The sequence below is a fragment of the Bos indicus x Bos taurus genome, chromosome 8 (assembly GCF_003369695.1).
Source record: "Bos indicus x Bos taurus breed Angus x Brahman F1 hybrid chromosome 8, Bos_hybrid_MaternalHap_v2.0, whole genome shotgun sequence".
In the NCBI taxonomy this organism is placed as follows: domain Eukaryota; kingdom Metazoa; phylum Chordata; class Mammalia; order Artiodactyla; family Bovidae; genus Bos; species Bos indicus x Bos taurus.
In genome coordinates, this window is record NC_040083.1 from 89,657,181 (window position 1) to 89,677,895 (window position 20,715).

Consider the following 20,715-nt stretch of genomic DNA (forward strand, 5'->3'; position numbering starts at 1 on the left):
ATAGTCCATCAGGCTCCTGTCCATGGGGTTTTTCAGGCAAGTATACTGGAGTGGGTTGCCATTTCCTCCTCCAGGGGCTCTTGCCAACTCAAGGACTGAACCTGTTTCTCCTGCGTCACCTACACTGCACATGGATTATTTACCTCTGAGCCATCTGGGAAGCCCTATCCACTCGACAGTGGGTATAATTCATGTTGTGAGATCCAGAGCCAGCACTGGTTATTGGGCAGGGGCTCTTCTCTGTTCCATAGCCATCACAGCCCTGTCAGGGGCAGGGTCTGCTCCCCTGTTGTTGGAGTAGAAGCCCTGATAGATGGATTAAATAACATTCTGTTGCCTTTGACTGCATGCTCTGTCCCAAAGGAGGTGAGTGCTGAAGCAACTGAGGTCCCTGTGGTCACAGTGAGCCCACTCACCACCTGTGCTGTAGTCCACGGTCACGTGGAAGCAGCCCAAGGTCACATCCTTTCCTCCATTGTGTTTGTCCTACACCTCATCCTGGGCTGGTGCTGGGGGCCAGGGCACTGTGGCTACAGGGACGAAGGTAGTTGGGTAGTTGTGCTGCTGCATGGGACCTGGCCGCCTCTATAGTAGGTCTCTCCCAGGACCTGATCATCCCAGATCCAGCTCCAAACTGTGGTAAGGGCTGGGCAGAAGCAGAGCACTCCTCCCAGGAAAGGAACTGCTGCATATTCCTCCCCAGGGGCTGTCCACGTAAGACGTGTTTCTGAGGCACCACCCAGATATGCACGCCAGCACCCCTGCTTCTGCTGGACCTGTGCCCCACTGTTAATGCACTGACAATGGGCTCCAGTGGAGGACCACACTTGGCATTCTCACGCTAACGAGGGGCTCCAAGGTTCAAACCATATCACACCCCAGACCCCCAGGCCATCTCTGTGCAGCTAGACTGTCTTCTCCCAGGGCCCATCCACCCCAGATTCAGTGCCTAGGTGCTGCTGGTACTAGAAGCCCCATCTGGTATGCATTTCGGGCTGGGAAGTGCAGCAAGGTAGCAGTCCATCTCTCTCTGCCCTGATTGTTGGTAAGCTGGCATGCATCCTGCGAGCAGGGTCCTGACCACTCCAACCCCTCTGTCTGGCCTCCCAGCAGGCAAGGGAGATCCCCCGGAAAGTACCCGTCTGTGTGGACTTTCTCGCCTATGTCCTGCTCCTCTTACTCAGGTCCTACTATCCCTTAACAGACTTAGGTCCTCGGGACTGGACGAGGAGTAGACATGATACCTGGGACAGCAGCACCCATCTTGCTGTCAGACTGATGCAGTTTTATGGGTAAAACTGATGATGGAGAAGACAGAGGCGACCCTGATGTACTATGCCTCATCATACCGCCCCTTCTGAGAGCCTTCAGTTATGGGAGATGATCCATTCGTGTCTGAGCCAACGTGTTCTATCACTGTTGTGGAAAATACCCTAGGTGGTACTTTGTCTAAAATTTCTATCTTGTATAAGGTATCATGCCAGATACTTTTCCTACTGAATGTGATGGAATCTCAGGGAGACAACGCAGTTCAGAATCACGATTTGACAGGTGCGTCTAGTCAGACCTGCAGTGCCTTTGCCTGTTCCTGGGGTCACTCTGGTGGAGGTCACACTCACCCCTTGTGACAGCCCCTTAAAGAGTTCCTAAAGGGGGTAATGAGCCCATTTTAAAGGTGGAGATCTGAAGCCTGACCACCACACCCTGCGTGACAAGGCATGAAGGCAGAGATGAGTCGCCTGTTAGGACATAAAGAGCTGAAATGATTTCTTGCTTAGAGATGGTTAGTTTCCAATGAGAGATCTAGAGTTCCTCATGTACAGTAATGGAAACCATTAGCTCAAGGTACCTGTGTCAACTGTCTCCAGACTCCCCATGTACAGCATCCTTCAAGCCTCTAAAAGCACATGGTGAATGGCTAGCACTCTGACTGTCCTTTCCCTGTAACCCCTGCCACTGCTCACTTGCACGCACACTCTCTCTCTTTCTCTCTCTCTCTCTCTCACACACACACATACATGGGACCTCGACCTACTGTCCTGGCACCCAAACTTGTTTTGCCAGAACAGAATATATATTATGTTGTTGCTTTGCTTACAGAGGATCCCCTAAAACACAGGGCTCTATGTACCACCCCCTTGCCTTCTCTACTGCAGAGATCTGGTCCACAGGCAATGACTCTGTCAGAGAGGACTATTGTTTTCAGAAGCCAATGGGCAGTCCCATAGACCTCAATTGTAACTACAAATGGAAATCCCTTAACACCTTTGAATGAACTAACAAAATGCATGGAGGGCTCTCTGATAGATCACAAATATGTGGCATGAGGAAGTTCACGCTCATGGTCAGTTGCGTAGCCCTGTCTGACTCTTTGTGACCCTATGAGCCCTAGACTGGCAACCTCCTCTGTCCATGGACTTTTCCAGGCAACAACAGTGGAGTGGGTTGCCATTTCCTCCTCCAGGGGATCTTCCCAATCCAGGGATTGAACCTGAGTCTCCTGTATCTCCTGCACTGGCAGGCAGATTCTTTACCACTGAGCCACCAGGTAAGACCCCATGAGAAAGTCAGAAAATCTTTATTGATAAGAGCTGATCTTACAAAGAAGTCTGTGAGAGAATTAAAACAGAGAAATACAAAGTGTGAGAGCATGTTAGAGGATACAGGACACAAGCAGGTGTAGCTCTCACTGGCCCCCTCTGGCCTGAGTACACTAACACTGACAATTAAAATATTGCCTGAGATGGTTGTTGAGACCAAACTTCATCCTGCCCATCTCTCCTCCTTTCCCACCCTCACTGCCCACCCTCCAGTTTCTCTAACATAACAAGCCATGTGCTTCCTCACCCCAGGGCCTTTGCACATGCTGTTTCTTCTGCCTCTCTTCAGTTCACTAGTCCTCCTCCCGCTTCAGGCCTCTGTTTAAACGCCCTGTCCCAGCAAGTCCACCTTCAAACTCTGGACCATGTCAGTTCAGTTCAGTTGCTCAGTCGTGTCCGACTTTGCGACCCCATGAACCACAGCACACCAGTCCTCCCTGTCCATCACCAACTCCTGGAGTTTACCCAAACTCATGTCCGTTGAGTTAGTGATGCCATCCAACCATCTCATCCTCTGTCGCCCCCTTCTCCTCCTGCCCATAATCCCTCCAAGCATCAGGGTCTTTTCCAATGAGTCAACTCTTCGCATGAGGTGGCCAAAGTATTGGAGTTTCAGCTTCAGCATCCGTGCTTCCAATGAACACCCAGGACTGATCTCCTTTAGGATGGACTGGTTGGATCTCCTTGCAGTCCAAGGGACTCTCAAGAGTCTTCTCCAACACCACAGTTCAAAAGCATCAATTCTTCGGCACTCAGCTTTCTTCACAGTCCAACTCTCACATCCATACGTGACCACTGGAAGAACCATAGCCTTGACTAGACAAACAAGGTTGGCAAGGTAATGTCTCTGCTTTTTAATATGCTATCTAATTGGTCATAACTTTCCTTCCAAGGAGTAAGCGTCTTTTAATTTCATGGCTGCAATCACCATCTGCGATGATTTTGGAGCCCCCCAAAATAAAGTCTTACACTGTTTCCACTGTCTCCCCATCTATTTCCCATGAAGTGATGGGACCAGACGCCATGATCTTTGTTTTCTGAATGTTGAGCTTTAAGCCAACTTTTTCACTCTCCACTTTCACTTTCATCAAGAGGCTTTTTAGTTCCTCTTCACTTTCTGCCATAAGGGTGGTGTCATCTGCATGTCTGAGGTTATTGATATTTCTCCTGGCAATCTTGATTCCAGCTTGTGCTTCTTCCAGCCCAGCGTTTCTCATGATGTACTCTGCATATAAGATAAATAAGCAGGGTGACAACATACAGCCTTGATGTACTCCTTTTCCTATTTGGAACCAGTCTGTTGTTCCGTGTCCAGTTCTAACTGTTGCTTCCTGACCTGCATATAGGTTTCTCAAGATGCAGGTCAGGTGGTCTGGTATTCCCATCTCTTTCAGAATTTTCCATATAGGATTTTATTTTCCACAGAGGATTTTATTGTGATCCACACAGTCAAAGGCTTTGGCATAGTCAATAAAGCAGAAATAGATGCTTTTCTGGAACTCTCTTGCTTTTTTGATGATCCAGCAGATGTTGGCCATTTGATCTCTGGTTCCTCTGCCTTTTCTAAAACCAGCTTGAACATCAGGAAGTTCACGGTTCACGTGCTGTTGAAGCCTGGCTTGGAGAATTTTGAGCATCACTTTACTAGTGTGTGAGATGAGTGAAATTGTGCGGTAGTTTGAGCATTCTTTGGCATTGCCTTTCTTTGGGATTGGAATGAAAACTGACCTTTTCCAGTCCTGTGGTCACTGCTGAGTTTTCCAAATTTGCTGGCATATTGAGTGCAGCACTTTCATAGCATCATCTTTCAGGATTTGAAATAGCTCAACTGGAATTCCATCACCTCCACTAGCTTTGTTCGTAGTGATGCTTTCTAAGGCCCACTTGACTTCACATTCCAGGATGTCTGGCTCTAGGTCAGTGATCACACCATCGTAATTATCTGGGTCATGAGGATCTTCTTTGTACAGTTCTTCTATGTATTCTTACCACCTTTTCTTAATATCTTCTGCTTCTGTTAGGTCCATTCCATTTCCGTCCTTTATCAAGCCCATCTTTGCATGAAATTTTCCCTTGGTATCTCTAATTTTCTTGAAGAGATCTTTAGTCTTTCCCATTCTGTTGTTTTCCTCTATTTCTTTGCATTGATCCCTGAGGAAGGCTTTCTTATCTCTTCTTGCTATTCTTTGGAACTCTGCATTCAGATGCTTATATCTTTCCTGTTCTCCTTTGCTTTTCACTTCTCTTCTTTTCACAGCTATTTGTAAGGCCTCCCCAAACAGCCATTTTGCTTTTTTGCATTTCTTTTCCATGGGGATGTTCTTCATCCCTGTCTCCTGTACAATGTCATGAACCTCTGTCCAAAGTTCATCAGGCACTCTATCAGATCTAGTCTCTTAAATCTATTTCTCACTTCCACTGTATAATCATAAGGGATTTGATTTAGGTCATACCTGAATGGTCTAGTGGCTTTCCCTACTTTCTTCAATTTAAGTCTGAATTTGGCAATAAGGAGTTCATGATCTGAGTCACAGTCAGCTCCTGGTCTTGTTTTTGCTGACTGTATAGAGCTTCCCCATCTTTGGCTGCAAAGAATATAATCAGTCTGATTTCGGTGTTGACCATCTGGTGATGTCCATGTGTAGAGTCTTCTCTTGTGTTGTTGGAAGAGGGTGTTTGCTATCACCAGTGCATTCTCTTGGCAAAACTCTATTAGCCTTTGCCCTGCTTCATGCCGTACTCCAAGGCCAAATTTGCCTGTTACTCCAGGTATTTCTTCGGAGAAGGCAATGGCAACCCACTCCAGTACTCTTGCCTGGGAAATCCCAAGGACAGGGGGGCCTGGTGGGCTGCTGTCCATGGGGTCACACAGAGTCAGACACAACTGCCGTGACTTAGCAGCCAGGTGTTTCTTGACTTCCTACTTTTGCATTCCAGTCCCCTATAATGAAAAGGACATCTTTTTTGGGTGTTAGTTCTAAAAGGTCTTGTAGGTCTTCATAGAATTGTTCAACTTCAGCTCCTTCAGCATTACTGGTTGGGGCATAGGCTTGAATCACTGTGATATTGAATGGTTTGCCTTGGAAATGAACAGAGATCATCCTGTCGTTTTTGAGATTGCATCCAAGTACTGCATTTTGGACTCTTTTGTTGACCATGATGGCTACTCCATTTTTCCTAAGGGATTCGTGCCCGCAGTAGTAGATATAATGGTCATCTGAGTTAAATTCACCCATTCCAGTCCATTTTAGTTCGCTGATTCCTAGAATGTCAATGTTCACTCTTGCCATCTCCTATTTAAGCACTTCCAATTTGCCTTGATTCATGGACCTGACATTCCAGGTTCCTATGCAATATTGCTCTTTACAGCATCAGACCTTGCTTCTATCACCAGTCACATCCACAACTGGGTATTGTTTTTGCTTTGGCTCCATCCCTTCATTCTTTCTGGAGTTATTCTCCACTGATCTCCAGTAGCATATTGGGCACCTACCGACCCAGTAGTTCCTCTTTCAGTGTCCTATCATTTTGCTTTTTCATACTGTTCATGGGGTTCTCAAGGCAAGAATACTGAAGTGGTTTGCTGCTCCTTACCTTGGATCGGGGTATCTCCTCACAGCCGCCCCTCCTGACCTTGAATGTGGAATAGCTCCTCTTGGCCCTCCTGTGCCCACGCAGCCACCGCTCCTTGGATGTGGGGTTGCTCCTCTTGGCCAAGAATGCACTCTGCTGCTGCTGCTGCTGCTAAGTCACTTCAGTCGTGTCTGACTCTGTGCGACCCCACAGATGGCAGCCCACCAGGCTCCCCTATCCCTGGGATTCTCCAGGCAAGAACACTGGAGTGAGTTGCCATTTCCTTCTCCAATGCATGAAAGTGAAAAGTGAAAGTGAAGTTGCTCAGTCGTGTCCGAGTCCTAGTGACCCCATGGACTGCAGCCTACCAGGCTCCTATGTCCATGGGGTTCTCCAGGCAAGAGTACTGGAGTGGGGTGCCATTGCCTTCTCCGAGAATGCACCCTATCTACTGACAAATACATGGTATCAAGACTTAACTGTACAGTTTACAGAACAGCAATGAGACAGATAACCACCTGGGTTAGGTTATGCTAAAGCCTTATCCGCACTATCTGCGACAGCAGCTACAGGCCACATGTAGCTATTTATATTACAATGAAATAAAATTAAAAATTCAGTTCCTCAGCTCCAAGGACTATTCTTGGTGCTTAGAAACCACATGCAGCTAGCACATTGGGCAGCAGAGACAGAATATGTCCCTCATCCCCCAAGGTTAACTGGACAGCCTTGTCTAAGCTGCTCAGTGCAAGCTCAGCTTTCTATAGCACAGGTATGAGTCTTACTACTCAGACACTCAAGTGGCCCCATCTGTAAAATGATGATAGTGCCTAACCTTGAAGAAGTTGCTGTAAGATTTTTATATCTCATATATGAAACATACACCCAAACCAACCAGTTTCCCAGCACGTACACACGTGGTGTTTTGCCGCCTGATACATCTGAGTAGCTACTGGGTCTTGGTCCACTTGGGCTGCTGTGACAGAAAACCAAATACTGGGCAGCTTATAGACAAGAACTGCTCACAGTTCTGGAGGCTATAAGTCCAAGATCTAGGCACCAGCAGGAGGACCGGTTTCCTGGTTCATAGATGGATGACTTACTGCTGTCTGCCATCACATACAGGAAGGGGCAAGGGAGATCTCTAGGGTCTCTTTTGTAAGGTCACCAATCCCATCAGGGGCTCTACCCTCATGCCCTAATCACCTCCCAAAGGCCCCACCTAATACCATCACATGGAGCATCAGGATTTAACACAGTAATTCTGGGGAGACACAGCCTACATATGGGCTCAAGTTTCTGCGAAGTGTCTTCGTGCAGACACACATGCTTGTCCTTGGAGTCCTTATTTGTCTCTGATATGAGACACAGAAACCTGTACACTGGTCAGGAAGCAACAGTTAGCACTGGACATGGAACAATGGACTGGTTCCAAATTTGGAAAGAAGTACGTCAAGGCTGCATACTGTCACCCTGCTGATTTAATTAGTATGCAGAGTACATCATGCGAAATGCCAGGCTAGATGAAGCACAAGCTGGAATCAAGACTACTGGGAGAAATATCATCAACCTCATATATGCAAATGACACCACCCTTGTTTCAGAAAGTGAAGAGGAACTAAAGAGCCTCTTGATGAAAGAGGAGAGTAAAAAAGCTGACTTAAAACCCAACATTCAAAAAATTAAGATCATGGCATTGGTCCCATCACTTCATGGCAAATAGATGGGAAACAACAGAAACAGTGACAGACTTAAATTTTCTTGGGTTCCAAAATCACTGTGGGAAAGCCAGGAAATTAAAAGATGCTTGCTCCTTGGAAGAAAAGCTATGACAAACCTAGACAGTGTATTAAGAAGCAGAGACATTACTTTCCTGACAAAGGTCCATATAGTCAAAGCTATGGTTTTCCCAGTAGTCACATACATATGTGAGAGTTGGACCATAAAGAAGGCTGAGCGCTGAAGAATTGATGCTTTTGAACTGTGGTGCTGGAGAAGACTTTTGAGAGTCCCTTGGATAGCAAGGAGATCCAACCAGTAAATCCTAAAGGAAATCAACTCGAATATTCATTTGAAGGACTGATGCTGAAGCTGAAACTCCAATACTTTGGCAACCTGATGTGGAGAGCCAACTCAGGAAAACACCCTGATGCTAGGAAAGATTGAAGGTGGGAGAAGAAGCAGACGACAGAGGACGAGATGGTTGGATGGCATTACTGACTCAACGGACATGACTGAGCAAACTCTGGGAGATAGTGAAGGGGAGAGAAGCCTGGTGTGCTGCAGTCCATAGGATCCCAAAGAGTATGACACGTCTGAGTGACTGAACAGCAGTACTCTGATCCCTTAAAGGCCTGAGGAAATCTGACTCTGAAATGCTTGCAACATTCCTGTCCTACCCAGGATCTCTCTCCATCTTGGATTCTTCCAAGATGTTCTTCTGAAATGCAAGGTCATTTCAGAAGACTTTACCCTGATTTCAGCTGCTTTACCCTGTGAGGTCTGAGTTGCTTGTTATTCCCTTGGAAAATGTTTATTGCTCACCGTTGTGTTGGTAGCCATCAGCAGATGAGGGGTAAGTGATAACTAAAGGTCCATAACGTCTCTCCACCAGAATCCTCCACAAGCCACAGGTTGCACACTTCTCTTTCTAGGTCCTTCATCCACAAATCCAAACCACCTTTTAGGGAATTCCCCAGCAGTCCAGCAGTTAAGACTCTGCACTTAAACCACAGAGGGCACAGGTTAACTAAGACCCCACATGCTGTGTGGTGTGCCCCTTAGAAAAAAACACCTTTTATTCTTGAGAGACTTTCATCTCTCATTCAAAGATGCACCAGTAAATCCCATTTCTTAGTAGCAACCACCAGGCAACCGTATTTCTAAGGACTTCCTTAGAAATGATTAAACATGGATTTGTGGATTTTAAAAGACAATTTCAACTTATTGCGAAGTCATGACACACCCCTGGAGGCGGCCTTCCAATCCACAACTCCTGTGGGTCCCGGACGGAGAGAAGGATGGAGGTTAATGAGTTACTCATTAACCATTAATTCATTGTTGTGGTGAACAACCTCTCCAAAATACATTATATATATATTTTTTAAAGACATTATAACCTAGGACTGATATTAGGTTTTACTCTTTTGTACATAATTTAGACAAGAGTATCACTGATATTCAGAGGTGAATACATTTACACAGACGTGAAATAAAGCAGTTTTGAAATGACTAGCATCAGAGGCTTCTGAGACATGGGCCATAAAACAAAGCACAGGCCAAGGCCAGGGCTGCCATAAGAACAGAGGTGGGTATCACCTGGCTGCCTTTTCCCTTGGACTCAAACTCTTATGTTCCTATGCTGTGAAAGATGGCAACCAGTTCCTAAGCATGAACATTTGTCTTCACTAGAGTGTGGGCATTCTTTTTAGGGCTTCAGTTTTCATGAAACACTACACATTTTGGAACATATGGTGCACACTAAAAGTTCTCATGGCAAAGTGCAGTCAGCAGAAGCTAGAGGTGATCTCCCATAAACATGGCATGCTGCAGTTCATGGGGTCACACGGAATCAGACACGACGCAGGGACTGAGTAACAGTAACAACAAAGAATGGACCGGAAGTCCCACTGGAACGTGGAAGGTGGCTCTCTTCCCTTTGCATCGGGATGCAGCTGTCTTTCTTGTCTGGATCTTGAAGGAGGAAGCACACCCAAACCTGAGAAGAAATGAGGAACTGGCAGTCACTGCCCTTGAGGTCAAGGCTGTGGGTGGCATTAGCCGACCACTAACTTACTGAGTAAAACATCCAGGCCATGGAAACACCAGGACGGCAGGGGCAGACTGCAAAGAACGTGCAAAATGCCCAAGAGGAGTAGCAAGGTATTCCCAGTTATGACTGTGGAGGAATTCCCTTGCAATGACAGCAACTGGAAACTGATATGGAGAAACCTCATACAGTAGCACATGCAGAAACTGTTCAGTTGCTGTCATGTCTAACTCTTTGCAACCTCATGAATTGCACCACAGCAGCCTCCCCTGTCTTTCACTATTTCCCAGAGCTTGCTCAAACACATGTCCACTGAGTTGATGATGCCATCCAACCATCTCATCCTCTGCTGCCACCTTCTCCTCTTGCCCTCCATCTTTCCCAGTATCAGGATCTTTTCCAATGACTCAGTTCTTCGCATCTGGTGACCAAAGTATAGGAGATTCAGCTTCAGCAACAGTCCTTCCAATGATGAATGATTGGAATGATTCAGGGTTGATTTCCATTAGCAATGACTGGTTTGATCTCCTTGCTTTTGAAGGGACTCTCAAGAATCTTCTCTAGCACCACAATTCGAAAGCATCAATTCTTTAGCACTCAGCTGAAGAAATCGTTGTTGTTCAGTTGCTAACATGTCCGACTCTGAAACACCTTCACCAACTCTTGGACTTTGAATTATGGTCCAACTCTCACATCCATAACATGACTACTGGAAAAGCCATAGCTTTGATTAGATGGACCTTTGTCAGCAAAGTTTTGTCTCTGCTTTTTAAAACGCTGACTAGGTTTGTCATAGCTTTCTTCCAAGGAGCGAATATCTTTTTATTTCATGGCTGCTATCACCATCCACAGTGATTTTGGACCCCAAGAAAATAAGTCTGCCACTGTTTCCACTTTTTTCCCTTTTATTTGCCATGAAATAATGTGACTGGATGCCATGATCTTAGTTTTTTGATTGTTGGGTAATAAGCCAGCCTTTTCACTCTCCTCTTTCACCTTCATTAAGAGGATCTTTAGTTCCTCTTTGCTTTCTGCCATAGGGGTGGTGTCATTTGAATATCTGAGGTTGTTGATATTTCTCCCAGTTATCTTGATTCCAGCTTGTGCTTCATCCAGCCTGGCATTTTGCAAGATGTACTCAACATAGAAATTAAACAGGGTGACAATATACAGCCTTGTGGTACTTCTTTCCCAATTTGGAACCAGTCTGTTGTTCCATGTCCAGTTCTAACTGTTGCTTCTTGACCTGCTATATATAGGTTTCTCAGGAGACAGATAAGGTGGTCTGCTATTCCCATCTCTTGAAGAATTTTCCACAGTTTGTTATGATCCACACAAAGAATTTAGCATAGTCAATGAAGCAGAAATAGGTGTTTTTCTGGAATTCCTTTGCTTTCTCTGTTATCTAACAGATGTTGTCAATTTGATCTCTGGTTCCTCTGCCTTTTCTAAACCTAGCTTGTACATCTAGAAGTTCTCAGTTCTCGTACTGTTGAAACCTAGCTTGAACGATTTTGATCATTACATTGCTAACATGTGAAATGAGCGCAACTGTGTGGTTTTAACATTCTTTGGCATTGCCCTTCTTTAGGATTGGAATGAAAACTGCTCTTTTTTTGTCCTGCGGCCACTGCTAAGTTTCCAAATTTGCTGGCATATTGAGTGCAGCACTTTCACAGCATCATCTTTTAGGATTTGAAAGAGCTCAGCTGGAATTCCATCACTTCCACTAGTTTTGTTCCTAGTAATGCTTCCCTAAGGCCCACTTGACTTCGCATTCCAGGATGTCTGAGAGCTCTTAGGTGAGTGATCACACCATTGTGGTTATCTGGTTCGTTAAGACTGTTTTATAGTTCCTCTGTATATTCTTGCCACCTCTTCTTATTATCTTCTGCTTCTATTAGGTCCACATTGATTCTGTCCTTTATTGTGCCCATTTTTGCATGAAATGTTCCCTCGGTATCTCTAAGAGATCTCTAGTTTGTCCCATTCTATTATTTTCCTCTATTTCTTTGCATTGATTAATGAGGAAGGCTTTCTTATCTCTCCTTGCTATTCTTTGGAACTCTGCATTCAGATGGGTACATCTTTTTTTCCTTTGCCTTTCACTTCTGTTCTTTTCTCAGATATTTGTAAGGCCTCCTCAGACAATCATTTGCATTTCTTTTGCTTGGGGATGGTTTTGGTTAACACTTCCTATACAATGTCACAAACCTCCATCCATAGTTCTTCAGGCACTCTATCAGATTTAATCCCTTGAATCTATTCATCACCTCCACTGTGTAATCATAAGGGATTCTATTAAGGTCATTCTTGAATTGCCTAGTGGTTGTCTCTACTTGAAGTCTGAATTTTGCAATAAGGAGCTCATGATCTGAACCACAGTCAGCTCCCAGTCTTGTTTTTGCCTATTGTATAGAGCTTCTCCATCTTCAGCCACAAAGAATATAATCAATCTGATTTTGGTATGAACCATCTGGTGATTTCCATGTGTAGAGTCATCCCTTCTATTGTTGGAAGAGAGTATTTCCTATGACCAGTGCATTCTCTTGGCAAAACTATTATCCTTTGCCCAGTTTCATCTTGTACTCCAAGGCCAAATTTGCATATTATTCCAGGTCTCTTGACTTTCTACTTTTGCAGTGAAGTCCCTTATGATAAAAAGGACATCTTTTTTTGTGTTAGTTCTAGAAGGTCTTGTAGGTCTTCACAGAACTGTTCAACTTTAGCTTTTTCAGCATTAGTGGTTTGGGCATAGACTTGAGTAACTGTCATTTTGGTTTTGCCTTGGAAATAACCAAGATCTTTTTGTTATTCTTGAGACTGCATGGAAGTACTGCACTTCATACTCTTTTGCGGACTATGAGGGCTAGTCCATTCCTTCCAAGGGATTCTTGCCCACAGCTGTATATATAATGGTCATTTGAATTAAACTCACCCATCCTCATCCTTTTTAGTTCACTGATTTCTAAAATGTTGATGCTCACTCTTCCCATCTCCTGTTTGACCATTTCCAATTTACCTTGATTTGTGGACCTAACATTCCAGGTTTCCATGCAATATTATTACTCTTTACAGCATTACACTTTACTTCCACCACCAGACACATCCACAACTGCATCGTTCCTGCTTTTGCTCAGCCTCTTCATTTCTTCTGAAGCTACTTCTCCACTCTTTCCCAGTAGCATAGTGGACAGCTACCTAGCTGGGGGGATTCATCTCTCAGTGTCATATATTTTCACCTCTTCATACTGTTCACAGGCTTCTCAAGGCAAGAATGCTGAAGTAGTTTGCCATTCTGTTCTCCAGTGGACCCCGTTTTGTCAGATCTCTGCAGCATGACCCATCTATCTATCTTCAGTGGCTCTACATGGAATGGCTTATAGTTTCATTGAGTTTTACAAGGCTGTGATCCATGTGATCATTTTGGTTAGTTTTCTGTGATTGTGGTTTTCACTCTAGGGCTAGGGAAATAAAACACTAAGAGACTTGGGACTAATTTGTGTGAGAGAAAATGGTTGCATCAGCCAACATTTCATCACAGTAAGTGTACCTGCTTAGCCATCAGCTCCAACAGGCAACCTGGGGCTGGGTAGCTGCTCTTTTCTCTGCAATCCTGGTCACCAATGTGTGGTACTAAGGTGAAAGGGAGCTATTAGATCCTCACTGGCCTTCACAGGCACCACTCAGAGAAAGAATTCCCACATTGAAAAATGAGAGGTGTGCCTAGCTGCCACAGCAAACCCACCATCAAACACATTCTCCATTAACAGTCAGGGAGGACCGTCTCTCAAAGCGGTAAATCCACCATGGTCACTTGGGATTTGCACTTGATGCTTTTTGTCTATGACCATTTTCTTCTGGAGCCTCCTGACCATTCACAGTAGGAGTGTAACTGAGACAGTGGTTACACAACTGATCTTTGTGCAAAGAGAGCAATTACCTCACTACTCCTCCTTCCAGGAAGAAGTTGGGGGTAGGTGGATATTGTGACCTGAGATGTGAGTGCCATCTCAATGTCCGGCAGACAGGACACAATCTCTTTACCAGGGACTGCACTCACCACTGGCCCTTGAGGCCTGGGCTGCTCCCTTGACTTTACAGATGCCGTGAGGGATGACAGGTGACAGCACCAACTCTTAGTGAGACCAGTCACAGTGTTATGGACACGCCCTGCGGGCAGTGAGAGGCCTAATGGAGGCCCTCCTGACTCCACTGTGGGCCTCTGCCCAAGCACGCAGCTTCACACACATTTGTCAGGCACTCGGGAGCTGGCAGGCAGCCTGAGGTGGAGAGCCATTTAAAGATGGGACTCTCGGGTGAACCTGAGATGGATCTGCTCAGAGTGTTTCTTCTAACACATAAAAGTAACCTAGGCACTGTATTAGCTTACTCCTTTTTTCAGTAACATATTTTCATATACTTCCTTTTTGGGGGGATTTTCTGCTCAAAATAACTCACACCAGAACTCTTTCAAAAGGATACTCTGGGTAGTACTTCCCAGGGAACTAGATAGGACTTTACTATCTGAAAAAATCTGTGACACATGAATCTTAAAATCTCACCTTTAAAGATCATAAAAAGTAAATAAATTAAACACAAAATTATATTAACATGACCCTGAAAAAAAAAAATAAAGGTACGTCTAATTTATGGAAATTATGGTTTCTACAAAGTGCAAAGGAATTTTGTTAACATGGTTAGGTACAAAACAAACTTAATTTTCTGGGGAAAATTAACAATCAGCCTCAGAGTAAAAGCTTCAAATAAATTTTGAAAAATTTCTAATTCAGTGCTGAAGGAGCATAAAAACTACTACATCAAACCTAGGATGCTTTCTACAGTATAATGAAAATATTTTAAAAAACAGGTACACAAAGGTCCCATTTTAATAGTTTCTCTCCTCAAAATACTTAAAATGTTTTGAAATCCAGTAAATTCTGCCACATCAGAAAGATAAAGCAGGTAAAGTTGGTCTTTTCTCCAAAGGAGATAGAGGTAAGAAAACAGAGCTACTGTAGTTAAGACGGCGTCTAGACAAAAATCATGCCTTTTACCCTCATTCCGTGTGAAATCAGAATGGTTTTAAGCACTTTGGAAACCAATGACAAACAATTTTAGAATATTTTAAATTACAAAGACACAGAAACTGAGGGAAAGATTTTGGATTTTTCTGATAGTAATGGTAAGTAACTTGAAATCTAACTTTGTACCTCATGATAAAACTATAAAGGGTGTGTAAAACCTGAGAAGCACAGGTATGACAACCCAACCAGGCCGGACCACAGCCAAACAAATCCTGCTGGAACAAGGAACATGAGTTTGTCCTGCTGCCTCGCAGAAAGCCCTTGGCTGGAGGAGGCTGGGCAGTAACAGCCCTAGCGGATTCCAGTGCATTAGCAGTCTGTTGGCCAATGGTGGTTCGCTGGGAGACTTTTGACTGAGAACATGCTGCAATTTACATTTTACTTTGTTTTCTCATCCTAAAAGTTACACCACACCCTTCTTTAGTGTCATAGAGAACTAAAATGCTTATGTGGCAGTTGGAAGCTACTCCATGGGGCACAGCCTAGTAGGGATGACACTGGTTAGGAACAAACACCTTCATAAACTTCATGTTTCATCAGCCAAGGTAATTGTTGATATAAGGCAACTTGCTGAACCAGGTGAGCAGTGGGAAGCCTGAGATGTAGTAATACTTAGAACAGATACAAGCTAACTGCTATCCAAATTACTCTACTGGTTTAAATGTCATAGTTTAAATAAGGTCACTTATTCTGAGGTATTTTTGCAAAAAACAAACAAAAAAAAAGTTACCCTTTCCTAATGAACAGGAAATCATAACTTATTCTGGATAAACAAATGAGAAGTTCAGAGATGTTTAAAAAAAAAATCATGCAAAGAAAGAAACAGCACAGAGATATTTTCAAACAGAGAACAGACAGCAGAATGCAGGTATCTGCCCGATGCTAATTGTTAGGCCTTGTGAATTTACCCTGTAAAGTCCAGCTGCTGAACCACAGTGTCCCCCAAAGTCCCAACTTATAACCACCATAAAACTCATGCACTGGTGAATTTAACCATGTAACAGTGACCACAAGTTTTAGGAGCCATATCAGAGAAGTGTCTCTCTGAGGTGGCAGTACACTGTATCAATTTATATCATCTGAAAAGAGACAAGACAACCCAGAGGGATAGGGTGGGAAAGGAAGTAGGTTCAGGATGGGGGGAAACATGTACACCTGTGGCCGATGCATGCTGATGTACGGCAAAAACCATCACAATATTGTAAAGTAATTATCCTCCAATCAAAATTAATTAAAAAAATAATTTTTTAAAAAAGAGCAATTTTCCACAGGAGACTTAAAAATTCACTGAAGGGTGGATAATTTTCAAGGGCAAAGTAACAATGTATACCTGTTTTGTTCTATATAGTATTTTAGGTATTTTATGAAATTATTTGTATATTACCCCCATTTACAAAATATACTACAGGCAAACGTATATTTCTACTACTATCTGAAGAGCATTAAAGCTGAATTAGTTTAGAACTGACTTATGACAGGTTATAATAAACACTTACAACATAGCAACATTTGAAATTTCACTCTCAAGTCTGTATAAACCCTTACCTCCAGTTATAACTTCTAGACCAAAGGTCTAGAATGTTCCCTAAATGTTAACCCTTTAGAAGAAAGCAGCCTGCTGTCTTCACTCTCTCAGAAGGACAAAACACACCTCAACCACTTCCCAGGCGCCCCACAGAAGAACACAGGCAATGGCAGTTATGTACCAGCTGCCAGCTACCATTCTCTCACAATCTTGAGGGTCATTTCTTTTAGCACCCATGAAAAGAAAATGAAATTCTGTTGCAGTTAAAATAAGCTGTTGGCATTACTTAGAGTGTAAGACCCAATGTTAAAAATCCATACCAGAAATTAATGATGGGATGTCAAATTCTAAGGTGAATTTTAATACCCATAAATCTCCACACCACCCCCGCGACCACGCAGAAACATAATTAACTTTTAAAACCTCTCCAAAGAGGGACCGATTTCAGACCATATTAGAGAAAAAGCAACGGTGGTGATTAAAGACAGTGAACCAAGGCCTCGCCTGGGGTGGGACGGAGGAGAGTGGTCCTTACTCTACTGCACGTAACAGTTACATTTCATGGGGCATAACTATCCTGGTTTAAAGACACATCTCCCCTCATAGGCGGCAAATCATTCTTAGAGTGGACGCTGTTTAAATTACTCTGAACCGGGCTCCCGGCTGACACCGCAAACCTCTAGCACCACGTTTAACAAAAGCACTGAGGAGGCAGTTCAATGTTCATGAACCCTATGACAATGTGAGAACATAAGTAAAGCTTTATCCATCAAGATTACCTTTATAGTCTACCTCTCAGTCACAATAAAACGGAAAACACGGAACAGCCACTAACCCTTCAGCAGTGCTTTTTATAACAATTTTTACATAAGCTGGGAGATGCTAGTGTTCTGAAAAAACATAAAAACGGAAATCTTCCCAACTGACGTTACATAAGTGAAACTAAACTTAGGATCTCAAAGATTATAAAATCAAAGCAAAACATGGCAATGCCTGAAAGGACAGAGCCACTGCCTGTGTGAGGCTCTGCCACTCAATGAAATCCCAGCACAAAAGGGACTCATCCTTCCTGCATCAGGCTCAGGTTTGCATCATCGGAAACTCACAGGCATCTTCAGTGTGTAGGGCAGGATTCTCCCTAACTAGATGAGAAAAAGAAGGTACAAAGGCTAAGTAATCTGCCTAAGTTCACACCAGTAGAAAGTGAGCGACTAGAACTCAGATTTGGTTCTTCTTTTAATGCTCTTTTTAGTACACTAAATTTATCCATCTCTATTATATAAAACCAGAATTAGTATTAATTTTTAAACAAGTAGACTGTCGAAAATAATGCCCTCCCAATAAGATTTCTTTTCCCTTGTAAGTTTAACAATAAGAAAATCCAACATGGTGCTACGGATTGAATGGCATTCCCTCAAAATTTACCTGGCACCTCAAAGTGCGACTGTATTTGGAGACAGGGTCTTTAAATAGGCCATGGAATTTTCCAGGCAAGAATACTGGAGTGGGCTGCCACTGCTCTTTCAGGGGAACTTTCCGACCCAGGGATCAAACCTGGGTCTCCTGCATTACAGGCAGATTCTTTACAGTCTGAGCCACCAGGGAAACCCTTTAAATAAGCAGTTAAGGTTAAATGAGGTGGTTAACAGCGGACCCTAATCCAATGTGACTGATGTTTTTACAAGAAAAGATCAGGACATGGACACAGGGAACATCATGTGAAGACGGAAGGAGAGAACATGTCTGCAAGCCAAAAATTAAGGCCTCAGGAGAAACCAGCCTGCTGACATCTCAACCATGGACTTTCAGCTTCCAGAACTGAGAGAACAAATGACTATTGTTTATTAAGCCCCAGGGTCTGTGGTGTTTGTTACAGCAGCCTGAGCTGATACATATAATATGCAGAGCAGTAGCAGAAAAAAATCCTCCACTGGTCTACTACATGTAATCTGAGCAGAGCATGGCCCTTTTTAAAAAACCACAATTATCAAATTTTTAAAAAGGGTCAGTGACAACAGCTTTTTTTTTTTTTTTTTTTACAAATGCTTGTGAATTAAAGAGACATCCAGCAATGGGTGTTAAGATTCCTGTGCTCTGTGTGATCTCCCCCTTACAAACTGATCAGAAGCAGTGATTCTGGTTGTAGGACAATGCAGACCGTGGACTCCATCCCTTGAGACGTTTTTCACTGCTCTCTGCTGGACTGGTCTGAAAACGACCACAACCTTGTCCTTCTAGTGTGACAGATCAGATTTGGAATAAAGACAAATTCAGTGGTTAAAACTACGTAGCCATGGTACTACAGGACATGAAGCAGTACTTTGCTCAAAATAGGTCCCCCATAAATAAGACACACAGAGAGTCCACCACAAAGTCTAACTCTTGTGAGAAAAGCCAGGGTCACCAGGGACTACTCTCCTTGTTTTTCTAGTGGGAGAGTGCACAGTGCACTAGCAGTCACGCCCAGATTTCTTATAGATCCTTGAGGAGACAAATTCAAGGCAAAAGCTTTAAAGCTACTTTCACAATCAATATATGAAGACAATTTAGAATGCTGGATTTCAATCTTCAGTTCAGTTGTTAACTCTTTATGTTAATGTCAAGGGTTTAAAACAGTCTTCCTTCTCTACTTTTCACATCATGATCTGCTCTGGTTCCAACATGAAGACACAGAATTCAAAAGCTCTATGTAATATGCCAATCCTATAAAGGATTTCCAGGTAGTTCACATGGTACTTCAAGCTCTTATGTTTTCCCAGAGGATGAATTTTCAAGGTGTAAGCTGAAGGTAATGGAGGATGATGGAGATAAAAACAGAAGCAGGAACGTGCCTAACAGTACACATGGCAGCCTACTCACCTACTGTTAACAGCCAACATAAAAAAGAAATGCATGGAAAGGCCCCAGACTTCCGGGTTGCTATCACTAGAGCTGACTGGTGTCAAAACACCACCTGGTCCAGTGCCCTTCACATAAAAATTAAGCAGAAAGAACGCAATGTCATTTTAAGCAAAATAATGTGCCAAGGCAGTACCCCAAAACCATCTGCCACTGAGTTACCAAAACCTATGAGTTTTATGGACAATGTAAGGACAGAGACTATCTAAGAATGTCTGGAGAAACAGTTTACAGACTCATTTAATCTTCTGAAATTCAGCAGCCTAAGAACTTGAGAACTACATATAAATTCAGCAACCTAAGAACTAGATACATATATATATATATATATGAATGAAAAACTAATTACTCTAATTAGATAGGAGTCCAGGTTTAATAGGAGTATTAATTTAATGATGTTTGAAGTGTCTTGAAAATATAAAATAGTACATTCTTGTGTTGCAAATTCTTAAAATATTTCCCATATAATCTCTAAATAATAAATATTTTTGTATCTTTTATTAGCTATCATTTGGGGTTATAATTCTCACTATAAAGAGATATAGCTTTCTACATTATAGTGACTTAATCACTCCACTGAAGTAATTTAATTCCGATGCAAGAATGAAGCAGCTTGCAGCCTTGGCACAGTGTTGGGGGTCTGAGTTTCATTCGCTTCTGTAATCCTGTACAAGGGACCCCACCCTCATCTCTTTTACATCAGCACAACATGAAAAAACATCATGCCTTCTTCACAGGATTAAAAATGAAATGAAGGGCATTCCCTGGCAGTTGAGCAATTCACATTCAGTGCTTCCACTTCAGGGGGGATAGGTTCAATCTCTGGTTGGGGAACTAAGATCCCACACGCTGTGTGGCATGGCAACACACACACACACACACACACACACACACACACACACACAAGCCAACAGCAAAACAAAACACACAACCAAAACCAAAACAAAAAGCATTAAATGAAATGGGTGGAAAGTGCTTGGTGAGGTACTTATTAAGCACTTTTGCTAGTGCTTTATTAGTGTCAAATGCTTTTATTATCACAGAGCTGACAGTACCAAATGAAGAAACAATGGAAAGTAAGCCCACCCCTGCAATTCTCCTACAGTGGTGACTGCTTTAGATGCAGTTCTTCAGTTTACAAGTAGCAGTCAGCAACCACCCACCTTTAGACTAAGCCTGCCTTGTTATTTTGGGGAAAAAATATTTCCAAAGCTGTACCTTCAGTTATTGCAATGAGTGATTACTTCCAGGAAGAAGACTGTA